Raw genomic sequence first — 26,865 nt, 5'->3', positions numbered from 1 at the left:
GGTTCCTACCTCTTCTATTGACTGTGAAACAAACCTGTGGGTTTATGTAATAGCACTGATTCTCTTGGGATGGAATTCATCAGGATAAATTTAGATATCTCTAGTGGTTTGAGAATATCTCCATAAGATTCAAATACAGCAGTATTATGAAGTTCCTCTCACTGATTGAAAAGTCCATTCATTGTGAATAGAATCCCTAATTGCTCAGATACACAAATGTTGCACACTCCTAGGGAGTATATTAGAAATTGGCAGTTTATGGAGGCACTCTTGATTCTAATCAATCTACCCAAGAAACTGTTTCAAAATAAATACTTCTAGAAGTTCTGAAAGAGGCCAGTTAGGTTGCATAATTGAAGCTTGATGCAGATGCTATTCCATATATGTGACATATATCTCTAATTTAGGATTTTCTCCAGTTGTAGACAAAATTCCTGCAATCAGAAACCAACTTGTTTTTCATACCACTGAATATTTCAATCAGTTCAAAATTCAAGAACCTAATGAGAACAATCTTCCAATTTTACAAGAACCTAGGAGCTTGATTTCCAGCCTTCTGTCTAGATTTAAGCAATTTGTGTGTTCCCATTTTCACATTTTTAAAGTCTTGTATGAAGCAAGAGCTATTGTGCTGCTCTTGAAGAATAAAACATTACTAAAACATTACTAGGTTTTGAAACAAATTGAAAATAATTTTATCTATAGGTTTTAGTGATAGAAAACATCTGCACTTCTGGAAGGAAAAAGGATGAATGAAAACTACAAAATCAATTATTTCCCATGCATTTGACATGAATAAAACAGTTCAGAAAGTCATGTTGCCTGACTCTTAGTCAGTTAACAATTTGCAGCACTCTTTTGGTCTAGATCTAAAGGGATTTTTGACTTCTGGAGAATGAATATTCAGGATAACTCATAAATATGCTGTTAAAATATAGAAAACGTGTGTACATATTTGCACTAGAATCTTCTGCTTTCGATCTTCTGGTAATAATTCTTCCTTTTGTATTCTTTTATAATCAAGTCTCATGGTTTAACTCCAGCTGCTTGCTCACCCCTTGCCCCCATCAGTGGGGTGGGGATAAAAATTGGAAAAAACCCTGAGACACATGGTTTGACATAAGAACAGTTTGATAATTGAAATAAGCTATAATAATAATGATGATGATGAGAATGATAATAATAATAATGTATAGTAACAATGAAAAGGGAAGCAACAAAGAGAAAGAAAGAAACAAAACCCAAGAAGGACAAATGATGCACAAAACAGCTCATTGCCCTTTGACTGATGTCCAGCCCATTCCCAGGCAGTGGCCAGTGCCTCTTGGCCAGCTCCCCCCAGGTTATACACTGGGCATGGCATCCCAAGCTATGCAATATCCCTTTGGCTGGTTTGTTGGATGTCCAGTCTCCCCCCTCCAGCCTCTCAAGCTCTCCTTGCTGGCAGAGCACGGGAGATGAAAAGTCCTTGACTTGGAGCTAGTAAGACTTAGCAACAACTGCAATATCAGTGTATTATCAACATTATTGTCACTGAACCCAGATCACGGCCTTGTACCAGCTACTGGGCAGGATATTAACACTGTCCCAGCCAAAACTGGGGGAAAAAGGGGGAAATCTGGGGGAAAAAGCTGCCATTTCTAGAGTCATATATCACACATTTCTATTTTGTCTATTTTAAAAGAAATAATGGGTAAAAATCAAGGATTGATGGCAGGATAGATAAAGAGGAGCACAGCACCCAAGGATGCCATTCTCAAACAGACATAATCATAAGAGATCTGTGAATGGGCTTGTGAAGACACTTAAAAATGTGTCATGTGCCATGTTTCCTATATTTGACAGATCTCCTATCTGTAACACTTTCATGCTAAAAGGCAGCATATTTTTTTTCTGTATGGCTACCTGTACACACTGTATTTGCCTTATATCATCAGAAGAAAAACCTTACCTTTGCCTGCTATGACTTTGAATGAAAATATCTACAGTGTCTGTTTCTTTTCTTTCTGTGATATCTTACATGTGGTGGAGCAAGGAGGAAGAAATGCAAAATATCCAAGGCACTACACAAGCAGACAAAATACTTTTAAGTAACAGCTGTTTTCCCCCTGACACTGCACCGCTGACATTTTAGCTTTCCCTTTTTTTGCTAGGGGTATGTTTTAGTGTTTTACCTCTGGCTTCTTCCCAGTTGTAACACAGAACTGAAGCTTGGGAGAAAAACACTCTCTGTTTTTGAATTGACCTCCCTCACTATAAGATGGATATTTGATAACTGCGGGTGCCAATTTTTTTTAAATTTTTTTTATTTTCAATTTTATCTCGCTGAGGAATTGTCTCAGTAATCATTCATACAGATTCATGATTTACAGGACTTGATCTCTTTTTTTGTGGTGTGCAATACAGAAATAAGTATTCTTAAAAAAAAATCAAATATTTTACCCAAGATTGTCACTTTCTGTATTTTACTTAATCAGAAGTTACAGCTTGTTATCTCAGATGGCTGATGAAAGAGACAGCAAGTGGATGTGCTCAACAATTCTATTTTCTATAGTCCCACACAACAGAGCTGGAGGGAGTTATTTTTCTTTAATTTTGCTATTTAATGCTTAATCTATATATCTCTTCAAAGTACGCTTTTTGTAAGCCTGAGTACTTCTTCAATCATCTTCTAGAGATTTTCTATAGCACTTCACTATAGCATAGTGACCTAATTTTCAGATAAGGTAAATGTATAGGTAGGTAAATAAAGGTACCAGTTCATTCTTAAAACTGCCATGTTAATTTAAAAAAAAAAAAGAAAAAAAGAAAAAAAGAAAAAGAGACATGAAGTAACAGAAATAAATGACAAATACAATATAATTGCCTAACAACATAGGATTCTGATCATGTCTTCAAAACCCTTCCTTCCTCATCTAAAGTTGTGTAATCATACAAAATCCTTGTGGGAGGCTTTACAGCTACATGTTGTAATTTTTTCACATGTTACATCTATTCTTTAGAAAAACTTGAATTATAGCTTTAGAAACATGTAAGCAGTTGTGGAAACAAGTCAAAACTGCAATGTTATTGTCAAAATTAATGGCACCGAGTCACTAAATTCAAGAACAGTTTTTGTTTCACATATTTTTGTCATGCTTCATTGTGTTTGTAGCTATATCAATATGATGACAAATTAAATACAAATACAGGGTATAATAAATAAGTAATAACTTTGTCAGGATATCTTATTTGACTATACTCCAACACAGAGTGCAAAAGACTATAGTAATGCCAAACATTTAAAACATTTTCCTATAAAATAGACATACTAGAAATCAAAGTTCCATTTTGACCAAAATAATAAAGAGAAAAAAAGACATACCAATATTATTTCTATCATGCAGCCTTTCAGTACTTAAAGGAGGTCTATAAGACAGATGGGAATAGCAGGGCCTGTTGCAGTAGGAAAAGGGGTAATGGCTTTAAACCAGAAGAAAGTAGATTTAGATTAGATATATGAAGAAATGTTTCACAATGAGGATGATGAAACATGGGAACAGGTTGCCCAGAGAAGTGGTTTATGCCTCAACCCCAAAATATTCAAGGTCAGGCTTGACAGGGCTCTGAGCAACTGACTGAATTGAAGACATCCCTGCTTGTGGCATGGGGATTAGACTAGCTGACTTTTAAAGGCCCCTTCCATCCCAAACTAGTCTATGCTTCTACAATGTGTTGCTTTCCTTATTTATTTTTCAGTTGAATATTTTTTGTGTTGCTAAGAAAAAACTGCCTTATCTCTGTGGAGTGATTTATTAATCACATTATTCATAAATCTGAAGATCCAGTGATACCTATGGGAATACAGTGCACATAGGCATTTTCACAAGAACTGTTTATATGTGCATAAAAATTACTGAGAAGGGAGAAGAAAAAGCCTGAAGGTCTCTCCCTTGTTAAAGACAAACAAGTGAGTCTGCTAAAACTGAAGCTGCATTTTTCTGCTTCCTTTTTTGTCCTTGTTTTATACAATGAACACCATTTGGATGATGATCCAAATTCACCATCTCTCCCTTTCTCCCTCTCATCCCATCTCTCAATTTTTGCACCATCCTACATGTCTGAGGTTTAGCTGTTCAGCTGTCTGCAAACAAGAGTGCGCAAGTTTGTCTTAACAAGAAAATCACTTGCTGAGAAAGTGGCTAACTGGCAGAGGGAAGAATTCAGCTTACTCTTCTGCCCTTCCCTGAGAACAATGCAAAAGTTAAAGAAAGGACAGAGATCTACAGTTGGTGGTGTATACAGACGTTTTCTTTATTATCTGTTCATAGACATCTAGTACTTTGGCAGTCTTCCAAATCTGCATATATAATACTGGGAACCACTTTTCTTGTAAAAAAGAAGCATTTGCTGGCACAAGTTTCAGACTTAGTTGAAAAATTCAACAACTAAAGCTCAGCCCTGTCCTCACAATCATGGATAAAGTGGCCTTTGTTCAACTGGCAGAGCTGAAAGGAAGAATTGAAACTTGCTCTCTCCTCCCCCTTGGCTTTGCTTACATCAGAACTCCCTTATTAGACTGTTTTCATTCTTCATGTGTGCTTTTCTGACTTATAAACTTTTTCACTTCAATGATATTTTATATTTTATTATATATGTTTTCCTAATTCTGTGAAAAAAAACCAAAACAAAACTAATGCTTCACTCAGATTTCCCAGATTTGACTGGATTTGATGGTTTTGTGAGTAATGATCAGAAGTTACTGCTTATTAGAAGGCAGCTCAGTTGTGAACTCTGACTGTGATCTCAGGCCCCAGGAAGCAGGTTTTCACAAATCACATGCAAATCCTTTGTAAGTGGTACGTGTTAGCTTCTTTCAGTTGAGAGGGGGAATGGATATGGAGATGATCAGACTGAGGCAACACAGTCCTGTGCAAAATTCATACATTTATAAATATCAGACAGCTAGTGACCCAAAAATGGTCTTCCAGCCTGCCATATAGTTTCTCTAGCACCAAGCTAAACAAAACACAATGTCTGTAGATCCATGAGTCACATGGATTATTAGTGATTTTTTTAATCAGGTTTTCTGTTGCTTTTTTGCATCAGTTATTCTTAATTCAAATTACTCCTTAATCTAATATAAATAACATTTTATATCCCTGCAATACTCCAAATATAATAATTGTCTTTGAGAAAAGTACCTCAGGCAAAGAATGGTTCCAGGTACCAAGGGTGACAAATGTGGAGGTCAGATACATAAACACATACCTGCTGGTATATAAAGTATATATAAGTTTAATTGAGGCTTGCTTTTAAAACAAGAACTGGCACCAAAACTAGATGGTACAATCGCATTAGTTCCACCTACTGCTGCCTTGGCCATGGTGAAGAGCAGCCTGCAGAGAGCACCCTGTTGCAAACAGCACTTTCTGCCTGGAGGGGTAAATCAGTCCTTCCTCAGGTCGCCTGCTCTCCAGTTTGGACTGAAATTAATACACAGCCTCCTGGAGGGCTAACAAAGGGAAGGTCCTGACTCGGGTGTGAGGCCACTGCAATGTCACCGGCTGGGATAATGAGGGAGCTCAGCCAGGAGAGCTGGCAGAGGAGCGCAGGGGTTGCCTGGTAACCGGCGCCTGTCAGGTGCCCGTTATCATTTGATGAAAGCTGATCGGGGAGTCGTGCTGAAGGAGATTGGATCATTATAAGAGAACAGTAATTTGCCCTTATGCCTCAAGTTGAGGGATCTGATGCAGCAAGTGTCTACAGAGATAAGAGGTAACTCTTTTTTTCTTTTTTTTTTTTCTCTCAGTGTAGAGGGAGAAATTATCTTTTTATCTCAGCTTGCAGGGAAAAGACTGAGCTAGGGCACTCTGGAGGGTTGTGCTGATCCTCCAAAGGGCTGTCTAGGTGCCTCCTGGGCAGCTCTAGGCACTACACTGAGGCACACAGTTTTCTGCTACTCAGTGTCCTCTTCTGCTTTTTTCTCAAGCAAAAGCAATCATGATTTCAGAAGCTCTACACCATACACAAATTAATAATAAAGCATTTCTAAAAAGGCTCTGAACTTCACTGCAGTTCTAAGGAAAGGGTTTAAAAGTGTGGGAGATGCTAGCCTGAGCTATATACATCTAAAACTGTATGTCCCTGTACCCAGAGATCCAACTGAGTATTTTAGAATTAAAGGCAATCTTGCTCACATTGAGCAACTCCCAGCTGATCAGTGACTAGGTACACCAGCAGCTATTTAACAGACAGGGTGCAGGAACTGCTCAGTCAGTTGCTAACATAGAATCCCATGTTCTAGGCTAGGGGATGCCTTCTAAACATCAGGAACTGCTCTCTCATCTTGCAATGGCCTCCGCAGGATTTCCATTTTGTTATACTATAATTCAGGGGAGCTATAAATAGAGCAAAAGGCAAGACCCAAATAGTGAGTGCAGAGAAATTTAAATTTAGGCAGAATGCTTAAGAAAATTATTTAGCAAAACAAAAAAAAGTACTGCAACCTGGAAATCCATGTGTTCCCTAAAACTTATCAAGGTTGTGCAAATGGGTATTCCTGTGTCTGGTTAAAGACTTGACTTGCCCAACTAAATGAAGACCACAGCTGCTCTATCCTCCTCTTTGGCTTTATTTCAAGGGAAAAATAAAACTGATATGGCAACTAAGCCCTGGGCAGGTTTTGACAAAAAAGAGTGGATGCAGGCCTGACAGGGAAACTCCAGCTGTGAAAGACAGCACTGTGTGTCTCTGACTCACTGTGGCTGTTCCCAGCACACACCAGCTTGTCTCCCTGTTCCTCCTCCTCTGCTCCTGGCCATGCTGCCAGACCTCCTCCCTCACACCAGCCTTGGTTTCCACTCAAGTCCATGTTTGCTACTTCAATTCACTGAATTCAAGGAATGCTGTCATTCTTTTCTTGCTGGTTTAGTTTTTCTTCCAGAATAGTGAACAAAATTAATTCCAGAGGAGCCTGAAGAGCTACAGAGCAGATGGAAAGTGCATGTCAGGAGTAGAGAACAGACCAGGAAAAAAGAGAAGTTTCTCTTTTGCCAGAAATGCAAGGTTTTGACTGCCTTATTTAATGTCAGGTAATTTTATTTGAAATATTTTGCCTAACAGGTCAACTCCTCAAGCTGAGTTTATCCAACTTCTACTTTAAGTCCTCCGTAATCAGTACTGCTTCCTATTCAAAAGACAGATAACTAACTTCTAAGCATATCACTCCTTGCATGGAAAATCCTTTACTACAGCTTACAATGAATACCAGAAAGCCCCCAATAAAAATTTCTAGAGATCTAGAGATATTCACTCATGGAATTCTGCAGTGTAGTTCAAATTTTGAGCAAATGAATTTTAGTTACAGAGATGTCAAATAAATCACATTAGACTTGGAACTTGAGTTGTTGCACTGGATGGTGATATATTTCATATAAGACAGAAAGCAACTTGATGACAGGGTTACCAAAAGTCCTTCATGCAGAGGCACTTAAATGAGACAGTCAAGGCTCTGCCAACACCCTCTGCAGTAAGAACCACTCACCCCCACACAATACTTTGTGTGAATGTCATGACAGAAAATTAATTTCAATGTCTTCATCTAGCCAATATCTCTTGTGGCAGCTTAGTTTTTCCTGAGAATGTGACTTTGGAAAAGACTTCTACAATAAAAACGGAAGATTTTAAGTTGTGCGTTTTTTGCCTGAAAGTATATTTATTCCATCTTATTATGCTCTTCAAAGAATTTCAAAGACCCAGCATGTCATTCTACCTAATTTGAGGCATATATCTTACTTAAATTTGAGAAAAGTATTGATTTGTCTGCCTTCTGTGAGCCAAGGGAGAGATTAAATTTTATTTGAAATATTCTTCTTGTATTATTTTCTCTCTAAAAATCTTTCATTTCAGTGACTGGAATGTGTCTAGTGGGTACTTAGTAAAGTCTGGAGCAGAAATCTTCCTAAATTTCTATTTTATTAACACAATAGCTTTACTTATTCTGGAATTGGTTTTCAAAGTTATTGAGGCATTTGAAAATGAAGATCAACCACAATAGGATTGAAAAATGTCCTTGAACATTCTGAATTCCTACACTGCTGCTGGGAAATGTCTGACAAACATGTTTATCTGAATCCTTAAGCCTCTGATGCAGAGAAATAGCTGAACTCAGTGATCCTGATGGGTCCCTTCCAACACAGCATGTGATTCTGTGGCTTCTTTATATTTCTGTAAACTAGCCCTCTATTTTGGACTTGAAGCACGTTTTAAATGTATTTTGCTTCATGTGTTTCTTAGGTAGCTGGGCAGTGGTGTGCCCAGTGGATATACCACAGTACATTTCACAAGTCAGCTTGTAAATGGCACAAAAAACAGAAACAAAGGAGCTTATGTTGACTATAGCTCCTGTAGGCAGTTGTGTTCTCTTCTTGTCCAGTTTCTGTACTTTTTTTAGTAGAAATTAATGAAAATAATAAAATCAACCAATAGTTGGTGGTTTTTTACTTGGATATTCCACCAAAAAAAAAGGAGTTTAAACAAAGTATGGGTAAGATTTATGTGGATAAACTATTCCTTTAGAATAGAATAAAAATGCAAACTTTTTTTTTTTGTGCTCAAAGCTACATGTTTAGGATCACCTCTTCCTATAAATTTTCTGATATTAAGTGGATACTGATGATGAACTGTTCAGTGTGATTGGCTGTTTTAACTATTTGTTGCTTCTTGAAGAAAAATATATTTGGAAGGATGTTTTCTGTACTGAGGTCTGACTTTACATACCCAACAGACAACCCTACCATATCCCAGGAATACAAACCTAATAGGTTTCAAGAGGCTTCTTAAAGTGCTCTGTTCTGCAGCCATTCCTCAAGACAAGTCTATACAAGTAGCTGAGGAAAGGTGCATATACTCTCTTTTTGTCATGAGAGCTCTGTCATACACTGAAAAACTGTCACGCAAGTTCTGCAGGAGAACCTAAAGGTTTAGGCAGGTTGTTAATCAAGAGCCTCCCTCTTGAAATTTGCTCCTTGCCTTTGTTTGTAGTATACAAAAGATGAGTAAAACAACTACTGCCAACAGAACTTTGTGCATATGTTTTATGTGCTTATCTGTCTGTGTAAAATGCATCACTTTGCGTGAAACTGAAGCTGGAAGAGCTAAGGCAATAAACAGAGAGAAGAGACTACTGCATGCATAGTTAGTAAACTCATCTGGTATACTCTATGCTACTCTGAGGTCTGATCTGCTGAAAAATATCGAAAGATCAGTAAGGGTTTAGAGAAATGTCACAAAATGACTTCAGGTGAAAATATTGAGGAATGCCACCTAAAAGATTACTCAATCATGCTCTACAAAAGGATAAAGTAGAGGTCTCTGTGGCCTTTGAAGGTCATGAGAAACAAACTTTTTCTAGAAATTAGGAGAATACCTGCAATAGGGGTTGTAGTTTATCACTTCACCATGTGATGAAGAGGGTTTTTTATATCCTAAGGGATTACTAAAATAGTAAATGAAGATATATTTCTTTAGGTTTTTTGTATGCTTTGTTTTGTTTTTTTTCCCCTCCAAAGTATACTCGTTACACAGCTAATTATTAGATTCTGTGGAGGAGCAACAAGTAAATACTATAGCCCTTTACTCTGAAAAAGTTATGCAAAATGAACATGCAGATCCTTTCTGAATTTCTATTAAACACTGAGAAAACTTCAGTTCAATATCAGACAAGTAGCAGGGTATGATGAATATATTATTACCAATATAAAGAATATTGTATATTGCTATCTTTGCAATAACAGAGAGACAAATTCTGTAATAATTTGTCAACATACTTTTGAAAAAGAAATCCTTATGTCCACTTTGAATTCACTGAATCAATTTTTTTCTATTCAGTGGCAAAAGAATTCCTGTTTCTTGAGTATTTTATAACTTTTTCATGTTAGAATGGCTATAACTATGTAAATTTTAACCAATAATGTTGGAATTTTGATTTCCATACTTTTTAGTCTCAGACAACCAATTTTTTCTATTTTTCACACAGCTTATTTCAATATACTGAAATATATGCAAGTAAAGTTAAGCAATGTTCATAAAAAAAAAAACAAACCCAAAACAATGTTAAAATGCTTTACAGTACAAAGAAAAGGAATTGGAACAGGAGAAATCCCCCCAAGAAACCTCATCTCATCTGTCTCACGTGCTAGTAAAATAGCTATACAACTTTCTCAAGGATCTTTAGATGTGTAAGAATTTTCAGAGAGCTCAGAACTGGCTATGGCTGAAGCTCTAGTCCAAAAAGTTCAGAGAATTTCATGTATGTTCTCTGGAACAAAGAGCATACCCCCACAGGCAGCTGTGACTTAAGGCTTCATGAAATACAGTTTTGAATTACCCTCCCAAGGCATGCACTCATCTATTGGCCCAGCCATCATTTCTGGTGTCCAAACAAATGCCTTGAACTTCATTATTTAGGAGGTGGAATCAAAAGCAGACATGTGAGAGATGTTCTCTGAGTAGACAGAGGAGAGCTGAAATAATTCCGAGCCCCAGCACCCTCCCCTGCCTGTTTAGCAATACGGCCTCACAAGGCTGCGTGCTATACAGTCAGTCTCATTTTCTACCAAGAGAGGTGGCTGCATTTCAGCGATGCATGAAGTAATTCATCCACATAGCTTATAAAGCACTTAGAACTCCTTTGGGATAAAAAGCACTTAAAAATGTTAGGTATTAGTATTTCTTATGTGTTTAAGTTGTCAAACCTTCTTACTTTTTTATCACTCAAATCAGCTTTAAAATTCACTTTTGTAGCGAAACGTACAAATGCTAATTCACTTCAATTAAAAATCTATTGCCTGCACTTCATTTTTAATGGAGGCAGGTGCCTGGGAAAAATACCTCCTCAAATCTTACTCATGCTACAGTCTATAGAAGGCCAGCTTTCCCTGGAAATTCTATACACATGCAGAAGGAAGCAGTTCTTTTGACTGTCAATAATCTAAAAATCCTTTTGCTGGGGTCAAAAAAATCATTGAGATTTGTCTACTTTCCTTTTTTGGGATTTGCTACTGGAACGATAAGGAACATATGCAAGGGTTTGCTACACACGTACTTACTTTCTCCTCTTCCTCTTCACTCTCCTCCCACTCTACAAGGTTTCACAAAGTATAGGATGCCACAAGTGCCAGTTTCTAATCCTTCACCCAAATGTCATCTCAGTAATTCTTACATTGCTGAAGAAAGCTTGTACAAGTTTTTCTAGTTAAGTGCTTTAGTGGATGGGACTGTGCCTGACATTTACATCAGCACTGACTGTGATTTAAAAGGGGGCAGAAGTGGGGGGACAGCAGCATACGTGCCTTCACTGCAGCTGCAGGGATGAATTGGAATGAGTCTGGATAGGAGTAGAGGTTTAGGCACCACAATGAAGATTATTTGATATACACAATATTTTATGATTCTGTGAAATATTATTCACTTTAAATTATTCTCTGAAGTCAGATTGAAAGAAACTTTTTTAAAAAAGCACCAAAACAAATTAAATTTTTTTTATTTAATTTAGAAATGTAAGACACTCAAAACACTGTGCTTTAGAAAACACGTAGTACAGACTAATAGCTCTTTTGACTGCTAAAACTGCAAGTCACTCTGCCTTGGAAATCAGCTGTAACAGCACGATCTGAAGAAATATTTCTCCGATCTAGCCAATAATTTGCATGTAAAGCATCCTGAGAATGTGAAACCATTTGGTCAATAATCTATATTATTTAAGATTTATTTCTTTTTTAATTAATACTGAAGCTTCAATGGTAGAAAAGGAATGCCTAATGATGTACTCCGAGTCTTCTTAATGGAAGACCATCATGGGCATTACCCCAGCATAAAAAAGTGAGCTGGCATCAGAGATTCAGCTTTCACTCTGAATTTCCTGGGTTTTTCAAGCTCAAACAAGACCCTTAATGTTGCTTTAATGTAGTTTTTGGTGGTATAATTCTTCTTAATTCTGTCCATTGCAGTCCTTTGATACTTTATGAATTACTTATCTCACATTAATAAGGCTTAACATGGAGTATTAACCTCCTATACATTCCTAATTAGTTTTTAATGAATTTTAGTTTCCTTGTTAGAAAAAGAGCTAGCTAGCTAACTACCACAAATTTAATCTCCATTACTGGAGCATAAGACAACCACCCTTGGGGATGCATGTCCTTGAGATTTTCACGTTAAACAAGAAGCTTTATAAAAGAGTCAAAGAAGCTTAATATGTGTGTCTTGGCTTACTCCTCAGCTTTGATGGTGTAACAAGTCTTGGACTATTTATAACTAGTGACACAATACACTATATAAGCTTTCAGAGATTTCTATAATATGTTATGATACTACAAAAAATTTAACAGGCCTAATTGCTGGTCACCTGACAGCTGGAGTAGGAGGAGAAGAGAAGGTGAATTTGTGTATTTTCTTTTTATTTAGTTCAACAATAACAACAGCCATGATATGATATGTAATGGAAAACAGAATTTCATTTTTGACATGACAAGCACAGGTCTTTGTGGATGAATTTTACAAAATGCATGTATGACCTGTAATTATTTTTTGTATGTAGTACAAAGAAATATGTTTTAAGTAATTATTCTGCAAGAAAGCCATTGGAGTACAAATTACAAAAGCTTTTTTCTGTTTGTGCGGTGCTTTAAATAAGTACAATTGTGGATAAAATTTATTAACTAATCCATTGGGATTAGTACAACAAAAAGAACAGCATCTTGCTATGAACTGCAGCAGCAGGTCAGGAAAGAATCACAGAAGTTTTCACTGGCAGTGCTCAGGATGTTGCTGAAGGAGCACTCAGTGCTGGCATCAAGTCAGAGAAGCAGAAACCTTCTATGCCCTTTGGCTCTGCTGGGATGGTGCTACAAGGAGGATGTTCTTCATCCCATTTCCTCCATCAGGGGCATTGATTTCCTTAGTGATTTACCAGAGCCCTACAATTTTTCATTCAGAATATACTGCAGGAGCTTTGTGTCAGTGCCCCATGCATGACCTGGGGGAAAGGAAGAAGGTGTGGCTCTCTGGAGTTAGGGTAGGTGGTCTGCAGGGGAGAGTTCAGTTTCTTACACACTTGCCTGCTCTGACATTGTTCCATCAAGTACACAGGCAATCTTGTATGTATGATATTTTGGAATAGGAAGACAGCTGAAGAGCTATAATTGAGTGAACATCTATGTTAAAGTAGGCTGCATTTGCATATGTTGGACAAGTAGACATTTCCTTTCACTAACACAAATTATATTTGATTAATTTCCTTTTGTCAGCAGTCAGAAGCAAAAAAGCTATGACAGTGTCCCAGACAGCAAAAACATACACATGTAAAAATACACATTATTAAAACATTTTAAATGTAAAAATCTAGTATGACATGTAGGAATCCAGTATGAAATGCAACTCAAATGAAAACAGTATTTTTCTGAATCCTGGAGTTCTTTCCCTATTTTCAATTGGAGAAATTTTATAAATATGTAATGCTCATCATTCATTATGGGAGATAATCACCATGCTAGGAAAAAACAGATAGCCAAGTGTTTTAACAGCTGAATTTCCAGACCAAAAGCATAGATGCTTGAAACTCTGCATAAGCCATAGATCTTACTAGGACTGAGGCCTGGCACTGTGCTTCTGCATCACTACTGAATTTCACTCATTAATCTTTTACTTAAAAATAACAGTAATAAATACATGGTTATCATGCATTCATTAATTAGACAGCACATTGCAAGTTTCATGTTGAGACCCATCACTGTGTAGCAGCTGATGGGAAACAGAACAGCTGAAAATGAAAGGCTCTCCAAATCTATGAAATGCTAGAGGCAGCTTAATCACTAAGCCTGACACACAAAGTACAGGCACCATATCCAGATGTGGTTTAGCTGAGTTCACAACCTTATTAACTTAATTCTAGGGGTTAGCAAGCAATAACTTGTGCAGAGCAGATCATCAATCCTCTCCATTAAAGACTGTCATCAGCCCACGACCCATCCACAACTGGCCTCAAATAGCATAAGCCTTTCTTGCTCTCACTTTGTGTGGTGATTCAGGGGAAAGGGAGTATTCTCTTCATTACACACAAAAAACACAGCTATTGTAAATGCTCCTTTTGCCTGAGTCCAGCATCAGGTGACCAGAGTGTAAGAAGCATGCCAGTACACTAGACAGCTGCTGTTGGACAGAACTATTCATTCACTTACCTGCCTTCATCAACCCTGCAGTTTTCCAGAGAGTTAAACCCACCATATCTATCTACTTCCCAGTTTGAGGGAAACATCACTTTTTCCTCACACAATTCTGAAGATTAATGTAGAACTTGGACTATCAGAAGGGCTTACATGCCATTCCTTCTGTTCTGCAGAAGGTTTTTCTTGTTCCCTCTCTTGTTCCTGCTCCCTCTCTCCTCTTTTCTCCCACAGACTGTATTCCTCTTCACTTGCATAAACCATTGCTGACATGAAAAAATATTTTCACTCCAGCCAGTAATACTACCTCCAGTATTTTTTAAATACTCATACTCAGTGTCCTGCCTCAGAATACTAATGTCTTCTGTTAAAGACAGAAGATATAGACCTGCCTAGGATAAAGGTGGAAGCTAATGAACTTTTTCAAACTCTCCTTTGTGAAGCCTTTTGCTCATCTCAGGTCTGTGCTGGTAGGCACTGACAATAGTTTCAATGACTAACAATATATGGGGCAAAATCTTCAAAGACACTATTTTCTCTAAAAGAAATATATACACCAAGGCTAGCTTTAAATACCTACAAATACAATGGACTGAGTAGCATACAGGTGTTTTTTTTTTTTTTTTTTTTGACAGGAATAATGGGAACTGCAAAAATTCTTTTCTGCAGCTACACAGGTAGATGTCTATCCCTCATGCCTGCTGCTGATCCCTTTCAGGGAATTCCTCCTGGAGCTGACCACTAGCTTGATCAGTGGATGAACATCTTGGGTTTTCAGTCATTATGAATTTTGTATATGTATATTAACTTCTGATCTGCAAGCACATCATTCTACTGAGAAAAACCAGGCTGATCCAGCATTCAGTTTAATAAAACACTGTTGTGTTTACTGCTTATGACTCTCCTGTATATGCTTTATTACATTTCAAATAGTTCTTGGCAGGAATTTTGACTAGTCATAAACACACTATTTCTGTAAAGCACACAGAAGCTTCTACAAAAGACTATGTTACCTTCTTGCAATGATTACTACAGTGAATTCTGATACTTTTGTAATACCACTTCTTTCCTTGACTGTCACATCTGAATTGGCTAAAGGCACATTCTTTCAAGCTATATCACATGCTCATTCTAAAAGACTAACCCAACACTACAGCTCTTCATAAATTTGGGTACAACAGCACCAATAAAAAAGTGAAAATGAAAAATGCAATTTTGAAAAAAACCAGTAGCAATAGCCTTATTATAATTGATACTGCAGCTTTTTGCTAGTCTTTCAGCAAATATTGATCTTTTAAGATTTCACAAGCTTTGAAATATGTGGCAAAATCTCTCATTTAGACTAATCAAACTTTCTTCTATTGAATGTTTCTTACTGAACAACTTGAAAAAATTGTCTAGTAACTCTTATATGAAATTATAAGAATCAAAAGAAATATAGGTGCACATTGCCACACAGATACTCAGCTTTGAAACATAATAACACAATTTCCTATGAGATATCAAGGTTCAGGGCAATGCTATAGTCACTAGGTGTGGACTATCCAAAGATCATTTTTGAAGACAGACTTAATTAGAAATTGGCGTATTGGAGCAGGGGTGTGTGTAATGGACAACCTTTCCAGGTGCTTTTTGACCAAAATAATTCCATGTTTCTGAAAGACTTCAAAGAGGAAGATGAAAGGAAAAAGGAAGAAAAGAAGAAGAAGTAGAATATCTAATGAGGTGTTGGTTTGGGATAACAAGCTTCTCCATCAGAATGAATAGGTAGCTGGTAGGTGATAAGCATATTCAAGGCGAAAGGATAAAAAGAAAATAGCTTGACATAAATAATTTCCAAGGTGTGCATAGCAGTTCCTTCATAGCTTCTGTTAGTGGAGCCTCAGCTTCAAACTTGGTTCCCACCCTAAATTTCTTTCTTCTTTGAGCTCTAAGTGTCTTTAGGGAATTTTTCTCTCATTGAGATGATTGCTGTTGTTTGCAGATTCTGCTCCCCACAGTTTTATAATGACAGGAACTATATAATGTTTTGAATGTTATTCAAGGGAGTTCTTGACATGACACTGAGTCCCCCAGAGATTACTGAGGTGAAGGTTAGTGATTCAATGCTAAAATCAGCAACACTGATTATATCCTCCACACTATCTGAAGAGATGGTTTTACCTTTTCAAAAGTCTGTGGTTCTCCTCTTTTTTTTTTTCTTCTCTGCAGTTAATACCAAATGGAGAAAGCAAAGGCATTTTTCATCCTGATCCATACAATCCTGTGCTGAGTTTAGTTGCATATTTGTGATTATGGGCAGACTTGTGTTCTTTAGTAAATCTGAATTACTCAAAGGTGCCATGCCCGTTTTTGTTTTGTTCTGTCACAATCACAAAAATATAAAACTTCTGAACCATAAGTAAGAAAGGTTGTTGATTTATGAGAAAGGTCATGGCATATCCAAGATACATAAATGCTGATGTTGATCCCAGGGGTGGAAGAGATAGGTGCATACTTCCAATAGTGCTTAATTTACTTCCCTGTTTGCAGTCTTCACAGTACTATCACAACATTATTATTTAACAGATTGGAGACAGACTTCACACTGCTGAATATTCCAGTGATCTGTTTCCAAAAGCGATGAACGGAATGGGATGGTTGGGAAGGCATCTGTGCACAATCCCAGTGTGTACATTGCTCAGATTTTTGCCAATTTTGCCAGTAGGCTCCTAAACTTTCACATCTAAAATGTTTAAGCAATACCTCAATTCATGTTTATTCATGTGTCATTTTCAAATGGTTTTGGATAGCATGGTCTGAAATCATAGACTCAAATCTGCATGCAGAAGTTTAGAACTTCTGGACTTGGGTTTGGATTTTTTTACTTAATACAGATTAAAAAAAAAACCAAAAAAAAAACAACAAAAAACACTATAAATGCAAAAGCAGAACATTTGCCTAAAGAAAACAGCTGTACACCTGTTACTAAAGCTGAATAGTTCAGTGATTGAAACCTTATAAAGACACTTTGCTATTGAAGAACATTCCTAAAATGAGTTCCCACTCATTTCAGAATTAAAGTGGAGGCCAGCAATATTATTAAAAAGGAGAAAGAGGAAGAAAGAGGGGCCAGTACTTAATTTTCAGGGAAACCACTGAAAATTAATCAATAAAAATGCATTTTAAAAACCCTACAAAATCAAAACACAAAAACAACAGCAACAGAGCAAACTGAAAACAAAACCAAAAAAAACAGGAAAGGGCTTGCCTTTTTACTTAGTATATCCAGCTTCCTGGAAAATTATTTATACAATTATCTGCATTTTAAATACAGAAAACAGTGAAATCTCTTCCTATATTGCTATAAAGATTTCCTACATAGAGAGGCAGTTTTCTTCCTCCCCACCCTGACCAAATAAAGTAGCACACTCATTGTTGATGGAAACATCTTTTTTTACTAGAAAACTACTGGACAATATATAGTTGTTGCTGAAGCTTACAAACTGATATTTGGTTACTGAGATATTTAATATTCTAATTTACTTGAAATCTTGTCATATGAGAAAAGGCTCTGACAATTTTTAGTGCCGAGCAATTTATGAATAAACTGATAGTGCCAGTAATATCTGGGAATCTGATCCATATGTAGTAAATCATAGGACAAGCTGGCATGTTCACACAGCTTTTTTATTCTGCAAACAAGAAAGGTAACAGATATGTAAAATACAAATATTTTTGGTTTAGCTAGTAATAACACAAATAACACAGCACACTAAATTCTTATTTAAGTCTGTGGGTTGCTCTGTCTATATTTTAAACAATCCTCTTAAATATGTATCCCTTGCCTATTTGAAGTTACTACCTGTAGTATTTCTTTTCAGAGAGACCAGGACTCTAAGTCAGAGAAGAGGAATGCTCCACATGACTCACTGTTTGATGAATTTTTTTTCAGCTAGTGGTCTCAACTTACTGAGATACACTCAAATTAGCCTAAAAAGCTTTTTCTCTTAAAAAAAAAAAGTTTAAGTTTTTATAAACCATTGCCATTATACCACAACTTGTACTGATTTTCCTCCTGTTCAGGTGTATGACAGAGGTATAACAGACAAAGTTGGAGGTCCAATCCATCCCCATATTTATGGGATTTTCATATCTTTGGTGAAAAGCTAGTTTCACATCAAGTTGACCTATTGAGTCAAACTGTCAGTATGATTTTTCAAAGGAAGAGAAAAGAAAGAATAGCTCAAAGCAAATGATTTCTATTCCATGAGATCTCATTAACTCAGCTTTTTCTACCAAGGGTGTCAGGGAGTACTGTAGCACAGACCACTGCAGCTATTAAAACTTTCCTTAACTGCTGAATTGCAGGGTAATTTAAAGGTAAACCAATATGGGCTGAATGGAATTGTAGCCTAGACACTCCCTTTAAAATTACTACTTGAACAAATGCTCAGTCAGGCAACAACTGCTTTTCTCTCCATTTTAAAGTCAGGAGAGACTGAATTACTTAATTTCACATGAAAGTATAATAATTTTATTTTTTTTTAAATCCAAACATTTGCCTGTCTTAATACAGTAAGGTCAACCTTATGGACCAAATCTTACGGTCTTCTTTTGAAATATTCCCTGAAAAAAATAGGCAGTATCTAATTTAGCTGGCATTTCAGCTACATATTATATTATTTGACTTGGAGTTACAAAACGAGGTATTCAGTTTACCTCATTCAGTGGTCCAAATCTAGGGAACCTGAGAACAAGTCCAAAACGTTACAACTGTAGATTTTATTTAGGTGCTATTTGTCAATCACCACAGGTAAACCCACCCCACTGAAGTGAGCAGCAAGATTACTCAAGCATAAAAATAACCAACAGGAGGTTTTCCAGCCTTCTGAAGCCAAATCTGTCTGATCCAAGCCTGACTTACGGATCTAGATGCCCTGGGGTCTGTCTATAATTGCAGATTAAGCAGACATCTTCAATTTTTCTTAAGCACCTAACACAAACCCATGGTAAAACACAAGCTGGCTGCATCTTAATCTAGAGGTAGGAGTTATCACCAAGGGAGCACAGAGTGTTTGTGTCTTTGGTTCTTGGGAAGGTTACACATTTTGCAACATTAAATACAGAACAAAAACAGGCCTGGGAGAAGCTTTTTTTTTTTTTTTTCCATTGAATGGATGTATCAATCAAATCTAGGGATCCGTACAACTCATAGCCCTGACAAGGGGCCAGATAGGTTGATATCTTGGATACTGAAGTTGTCAGCAGGTTTTCGGTAGATTGCAAGTCAGTTAATGCCAATACAAGCTGCAGGACAAGACTGTAATTCAAGATCATAAATTCACATTATCATCACAGTTTGTTTTTTAATACCAAAACACATATTCTATCTTCTGCGTTACAGACAGTGAAAAAACTACATGCTGTGCAAAGGGAACCTGTTGAAGAATTGAGATAAGGATAACAGAAAGGATTAGAGAGCAATATCATATCTTTAGCTGATTAGAAGGTGAAAAGAACAGAGGGGAAGTGTTTAGATTTCAGGTCATGGAGAAGGAGATTAGTAAAGGGAGTAATTGCTGACCTTCATTCATAAGTAATATCCCTTTTTTGAGGAAGAAAACTCCATACAAGCATCAGTACTTGTCACCATAAAAAGGATACTAATGTTGTTTTCTTCTGCACTTGATGGTCAGCATGTACCAATAAAGCATGAAAGACTGAGTAAGACAATTAATTGAGTATCTAATTTAATACCTGTATGGTAGTGAACAGCTGAGTTTTAGATCCATGCCCCAAGCAGAATAAAATTCAGAAAAGCATAACAAAGAACTTAGCCTATCACTGCAAGTAGGCTTAATTTTTATTAGTTATAAACTTTTTTTACGAGAAAAATTTAAATCTTACAGTGTAAGAAAATTGTATTAAGGGCAACTATGTAAACCAGTAATTTTGTATTTGAACTAATTAAAAACATAGCATAGAGTCAACCCACAATTACAAATCTGGTTAATGATGCACTGTAAGAGCACGACTTTTTCCATGTGATTTAAGAAGCTGCTCATCTAGCTGACATGATATAGCTTACACTGACATGAATCCATATTCATTACTTCCATTATTCAGGATAAGACCATGGCAACAAAAATAAGTATTGAGCCTGACTGTCTAATTCACTAGGAGGAAGAAAATCTGTGCTTTGAACTTCATACTCGGGTTTAATGCTGTCAGGAGCATTGATTTCTCTTAATTTGAAAGAGGCTAAGCACAACAAAAAAACGTGCCACAAGTCAGCAGAGGAGTGGCCACTGCTATGTAAAGAACCGGGGCTACTTTGGACTCCTAGAGATAATCTGAAGTAATGAACTAAATAGAACCATCAGAAAAAGGTACCATCTGGAAACCCACATCTCCATGATTATCCATATTGTCAGCATCATCTATGCTGTCCTACTAACAGCAGCAAGACTGGTTCAAGCCAAAGAACAGTCTCTCTTGAGTGAACAAGCATTCTCATTGCACAGTGTTGATGCATCTGATCTGTTTTGCAGAGGAAGAGATTTACATGAACACGGGCAGTGCCCTACCAGTCAGCCTTGGTGTCAGAGAATGGCACAGAAACAGCCCTAGGAAGGAACTGTCCCTCAAAGTTTGTGAAACAAGAGCTCCACAAGTGTTACAAACGTGAACAAAGAGGCAGCATCATGCATGATTAGTAAAGTGTCCTCTGCATCTACTGACCTTGGTAACTTTTGTCTTCAGATACAGCAAAGCCCAATACACCATCTCATGCTCCAGTAGTTATCTTTAAGCTGCACAAAGTGCCAAATTCATATATATGCAATATAAAGGAAAAGGCACTTGGCTCCATCCATCGTGCTACAAAAATAGCACAAGAACCTCAGATAGCCACAGAAGTCTAATGAAAAATTGTAACTCCTCTAGACTGTGTTTTGCAGGATAATTTTGTGCAGTCATGATGTGTTCACTGTCTGTGATCACATCACAGTTGAGTCAAACACACTGTGGTGGAATAGCAGCTTTACATTTTCCATTAGACACTAAGCATCCATGTAAATTTAAATCAGTATCAAGAAAAAAAAATTTAAGACAGAAAACAACATGAAAATAAAAACAATAAAGAAATAATAACAATCTTCCCTTTTTCCATCTTTTTATGTCTCCAGTCCTTCTAGTTTTCTTTAAACACTGTAAATTGTTAAACAAATTTTTAAAAAATAACTTTAATTTACATACTTATTGTCTCAGCATACTGCATAGTCAAGACAGCCATGATACACAGAATACGACCATACAATTTCAGACAGTTTTAAACATTTGCCCGTAGAGAGTAACACCATACCTCATGAGAAGGCTTCAGGTGTCTGCCCACATTAGAAGGCTGCAAGTGTCTGCCCTTCTCTTTCTTTAGCCCAACCTTTCATACCCCTCATGTTCATGCACCTGTGTGCCCTCTGCTCCCTTTGGTGGTTGGTCAGTGCCCCTGGGCACTCCATGGCTCATTGCTGTCAATGCTGCTCACAGCTGCAGCCCATTGAGGATGAGGCTTGGCTGCAGCCCCACTCCCAGTTACCACAAGCTGTGTGCCTACAACTTAACTTCTATTTTTAGCTCTCAATTTTTTTTAATTTGGTGTAGATTTACAAAAGTACTGTTATAAGCAATCCAACATATGAAAATATTACTATTTATGTGTACTTGTCAAAGTATAAACAGTCACAGAGCATTTTTAATCTGGGGTATTTGCAGTTAAGCTAAAACCCTGAGTAGTTGTTGCTCGGAAGCTGTTTCTGTAAATCGATCTCATAACTTAATCTGAGGAAAAATCCAATGAAGCAACAAATTTTTAACATCAGAGGCTCAGATGGATTTATTTCCTTACTGTTTAAGCATTTTCAAGAGTAAACATCTGAACTTATGCTCTGGACTAATTATCTTTTCTAGCTTCTTGATTTGATTTGGAGTGACAGTAATTTGAAAAACATTCCTTATTCCCCTATCTTTTATATTGGACATTTATTTTTCTCTTTAATTGGTTTCAAAAAAAGGTTCTGTGAGATAGTTCAGATATTATTATCAATGTCTTAAACTGTTCTTTATTTATGACTTTTGTTTCCACTAAATTTACTCTGTTCTTTAAACATCCTAACAGAAAGTATTATCTGTAACACCATTCTTTACATCTCTGTTGGTCCACCTGACGGGAACCATCAGTAATGTACTTGTGACACACCAAATTAACCAAGTCACACCTGAAGAACTCTGAACGAGATAGCAACCTGCTTTATACTTATTATGATGTCACTTGGTCTGTTAGTCATACTTTAATCATTATAATTATATGCTCTTGAATAAGAAAAGTTATATCTTCTTTTTAATATGTATTTTTTCAATACCAACAATGTATTGAGCATTTTAAGAGGCTAAAAATATTCTCCCTAAATAATACATTGAATTTTGTAGATTCTAGCTGAAACAAATTTTGCAATCTAAAAGGAAGTATATAAAATGGAAGACCTATTTCAGAAAACAGGAATGTGGGAACAGGTAGAAGAAGAAACTATTTTTTGTAGCTAACAAAAAGAATATTCATAGAACAATGACTCCACACAGTCACAATATAAATCTGAGTATTTCTATTCACCCAAACCACATGAGTAAGTGGTTTTCATCTCAACTCTCCAACCTGGACCTTCTTTAAAACCAAAGAAGAGAATCAGGCTGTTCTAAAGTGCAATTCATCTTTACTACAGAAATAATGGTACTTTAGAATTAAAGGTTTGACCAGATGATCTTTTGATGTCCTTTCCAACCTGGGTTGTTCTATGGTTCTATAAATTTACTTTTCTTCTGTAAGACATTGACAATAAACAGGGTTCAGAAGATCAAGTCAGATCTTTGAACTGAAGAGATGAATCTCATTCTCCATCCCTAAATTCCATATAATAGAAAAATGCTTTCACTTGCTTTCTTTCATACATTCTTTCCAATACTTAAAAGTAGCCATGCTATAGAAAGCCCACATTAATATGTCCAAACATCCATCATAATTTCTGGAGATTGTGGTGACAAATAGTTGCTATGCTCTGATGAAAATTACTATTTATGAAAAATCTAGTCCCTTTATCATTCAGTGCTTTCTGAGGAGGGAGGCTGTGGGATTTTGTTTGGAACATTTTGTTTATTTTGTGATTTGGGTTTGGATTTTTAGGGGTTTTTTTAAACAATTTAGAAGTCTCTTCACATCTTTGGTACATTTCTGTATTTTCTGTTTACATGAAGATAGATACAACATGCAGCCTAAAATTAAACACACATCTGCTTTTTCACTCCCCCTCAACCCCACTGCAGAGGGATGGGAGAGAAATCAGAAGACCAACACTGAGAAGATTCAATGGTCAAGGCAGTTAAATAGGTGAAGAATTATAAAGGAAGAAAAACTGAAAGAAAACAAAGGATGTGTTGCAAAGGTAAGTACTCACTATCACCCTCAAATAGACTGATTACAGACACTCTCTGAGCAATGGCTATCTTCTTTAAAAAACCCTCCTTTCACCTTTTTTTGATGAATGTAAGATGGAATATCCCATTGGCCAGCTCAGGTCATTCCTCCTGTCTGTGTCCCCTCCAAACTTTCTGTGCACCCCCAGCCAACTCACTAGGGATGTGGAGTGGGAAAGGAAAAATACTTGATGCTGGGTAAGCACTACTCAGCAATAGCCAAAACACTGGTCTGCTACCAATGCTGTTTTAGTCATAAATCCAAATTACAGCAATATGGGCCTGCTATGAGGAAATTAACTCTGTCCTAGCCAGACCCAGTAAAATCTACAAAGCTATAATCATTACCAATGAGATGATTACTTACCTACCTACTCATGCCTGTAATTTATTCCCAGCAAACACATGTATTTGCATGAAATTAAGTTCAAAGGTGTCAGTAATTTAGAAGGAAAGAAATATTATGTTGTAATCCCAATACCAACCATTATAAAAGAGAATAATGATTACTCTTACAGAAATCTAAACATATCAATATACAGAAATGCATCTGAAAGACTAAAATAATTTAAATCCTGAGTCATAGTATTGTGCAGAAAATAGAAGACAGTATCTGAGAAAATTCTGTGTTTGCATCCAGATTAAACTGTATGTATTTTAAAAAAATGCTTTTCATAATCCTTGTTTTTTTGTGATTGAAAAAATCTTTAATTTATTTGAATGACACCAGGAATACTGTGGATATAACTATATTAAATACTGATTAACACAATTATGAACTATTTTTCTTCTTTGCAAGTATGGGGAAAGAAAAAGAAATGTTTTGGGGAAAGGGACAGTTTAAAGACTTTACAGTTCATACCTAGCTGACCTTTTACTGAAGGATTATACAGAGGAAAAAAAACAATGATGTTACGTAAATACTCAGAGCTCTTAGTGGTGGGTTACATCTTCATGATTTTCTTGGGAATGAGTCCCAGAGCCAACAACTTAACATGACCATGGTAAGCAACAACAACAACAACAACAACAAAACAACCAACCAAACAAAAAAAATCAACAAAACTGTGTCTATATGATGAAACTTCTTCCCCCTAGAATTCCCTAAGTTGTTTTTTTCCACTGAAAAGATTCTTAACAACAAAGATAACATAGAATTATAGAACCATGGAATAGTTTGGGATGGAAGAGATCTTCAAAGGTCAACTGTCCAACCCCCACTCCAGACAAGGACATCTTCAACTAGATCAGGCTCCAGAGCCCCATCTAAGATAACCTTGAATGTTTCCCAGGAACATGTTTGGTGAAATATAAATAATGCAGTTTCAAATTTATATGCATCACAGTTCAATATTATGTACTATATATTTGCACTGTCATTATTGTTGTTTATTCTCATAATCCATATTCTTGAGAATTCAAATCAAACATCATTGATTCTAAACACTACCAAGTTAGATATTTTCTTTTGACAGCCACAACTAGCCATGTCACACTTATTTTTGAGGCATCCCTGATGCCTTTACTGCAGCTCTTGTATTCTTGAAGCCCATGTGCTTGTCAGCGTGGACTGACACTGCTGTCAAACTGCTACAAATGACACAAAAAAGCTAAATCAAATAAACCTAACTCTGTCTATTCAGGTGTGCCTCTCAACCAGACAAAAGCAATCTTATCCATTAAATTGTATTGATAAAACACAGTAGGACATTTGTTTTTTCTTGTTACTTCAAATGACTGTATTTGACAATTACTTGAGCTGTGGTAAAAGACCCAGACTGGCTCATAACAAGGCCAGAGGATTCAAGTGCCTTTCAAAATCAGATGAACCTTTTCTGTGCCTCCAAGTCACAAAGAGGTGGAAAGCTATCTGGCATTGAGCTGGTTCTGGACCAATGTACAGCCTTTCATACAGAATTCCATTCAATTTCTTTGCCCTACTCTGAGATGATACAACAATTTTTTCATGCTTAAAATTTCTTCTAGCTCAAGGTTAGGGCATCATAGTTGAGTGGCAATAGATCAGGGGTAGCTGAATTAGTCTACCTTGAAAATGCCTCAAATGATGAAGAACAGATTTTGTCATAACCAGCTGACTTTTCTAAACTTCATTTTAAGAAAATAAAAATGTAAATAACCAAATTTTTCCTTCCTCGTTTAAGCTATTAAGACTCTAATTCCTTCTTCAAAAATATTTCCTGTGTTCATCCATGCCATGTGTAATAAATTAAAACTGTATGTAGTGAAATGAATTACTAGGCATCTAGAAAAAGACGTTTGCTAGAAAGTTAGATAGAGAATGCTGTCAGCCTGGACAAGAGGAAGACGAAATAGAATGTGCCTCCTATCATCCATAACAGGAGAAGCCTGTAAGTAAAATGAAAGAAAATCCTTCCATGCATCATTTGTTTAACTGAGATTAATGTAGAAACATGAGTGAAATTAGACAATTAATGACAGATCTTTACTCTGAGGCATATGTCTTCACAGTGTATTTATACTCAAACAAACAAACAAACAACAAAAGGTACAGTGCAGCTGTTGACAGTGAGGCAAAAGAAAAATAAGGCCAGTAAAAGCAAGCCCTTATTTTTCCATACTGAAATGTTTGCTCAAAGTAAAGCCAGACTTTTTCCTTTTTAAGTAGCAAAGTATGGCCACTTCACTGTGCACATCTTAAATTTAATTTCATTTTAGTCTTGAAAGGGGTCTCCTAGAATGTCACAGGAGGAGAAGGCCCACTTAATTCTTGCTTTTTCCAACTTGGCCTGGAGTGTAATGGACTATGCATTTAGGAAGATGCTGTTTTTATACTAACACAAGCATTAGCATTTTTCATTCCTGTTCCAGCAGCCATATATAAGGTAAAAGGCTTAGATCAATATAAAAAGGCTTTCCAAATTTCAGGACTTTGGCCCACAGACAACTCGGATGGTGCAGCACTGAACACTAACCTCTGAATGGCACATTGCAAACTGTGAGTAAAGGGTGCACAACACAAGGAAAGGAAAAGTACCCCAGTGGTAAATCTGTGACCATGTGGTGGTACCGATAACCTGGTAGGTAGGCAGCCTTCAGTAATTGTATCATGTAAATCTTTCTGAGATTGTTGAACAGGTTTTACACCACTACAGCTTTTCCAGCAGGACACAAAAAT

The 26,865-nt window shown here is 36.7% G+C and overlaps 1 protein-coding gene and 1 long non-coding RNA gene across 10 annotated transcripts in view; both read right to left on the bottom strand.

The window, feature by feature from the left end:
• The window catches only part of LOC135296233 (uncharacterized), a 48,631-nt gene extending 27,044 nt beyond the window's left edge, over positions 1-21,587 (bottom strand). Inside the window, exon 1 of the long non-coding RNA XR_010358304.1 lies at positions 21,550-21,587. This is a non-coding gene — a long non-coding RNA (uncharacterized LOC135296233). The remainder of the gene's footprint in view (positions 1-21,549) is intronic.
• Positions 1-26,865, bottom strand: part of ADGRB3 (adhesion G protein-coupled receptor B3) — a 445,229-nt gene that overhangs the window by 343,523 nt on the left and 74,841 nt on the right. The window lies entirely within an intron of this gene.

Source organism: Passer domesticus, chromosome 3 (genome assembly GCF_036417665.1).
Source record: "Passer domesticus isolate bPasDom1 chromosome 3, bPasDom1.hap1, whole genome shotgun sequence".
Classification (NCBI taxonomy): Eukaryota; Metazoa; Chordata; class Aves; order Passeriformes; family Passeridae; genus Passer; species Passer domesticus.
The sequence above is the reverse complement of the archived record's forward strand: the minus strand, read 5'-3'. Positions and strand labels throughout refer to the sequence as shown.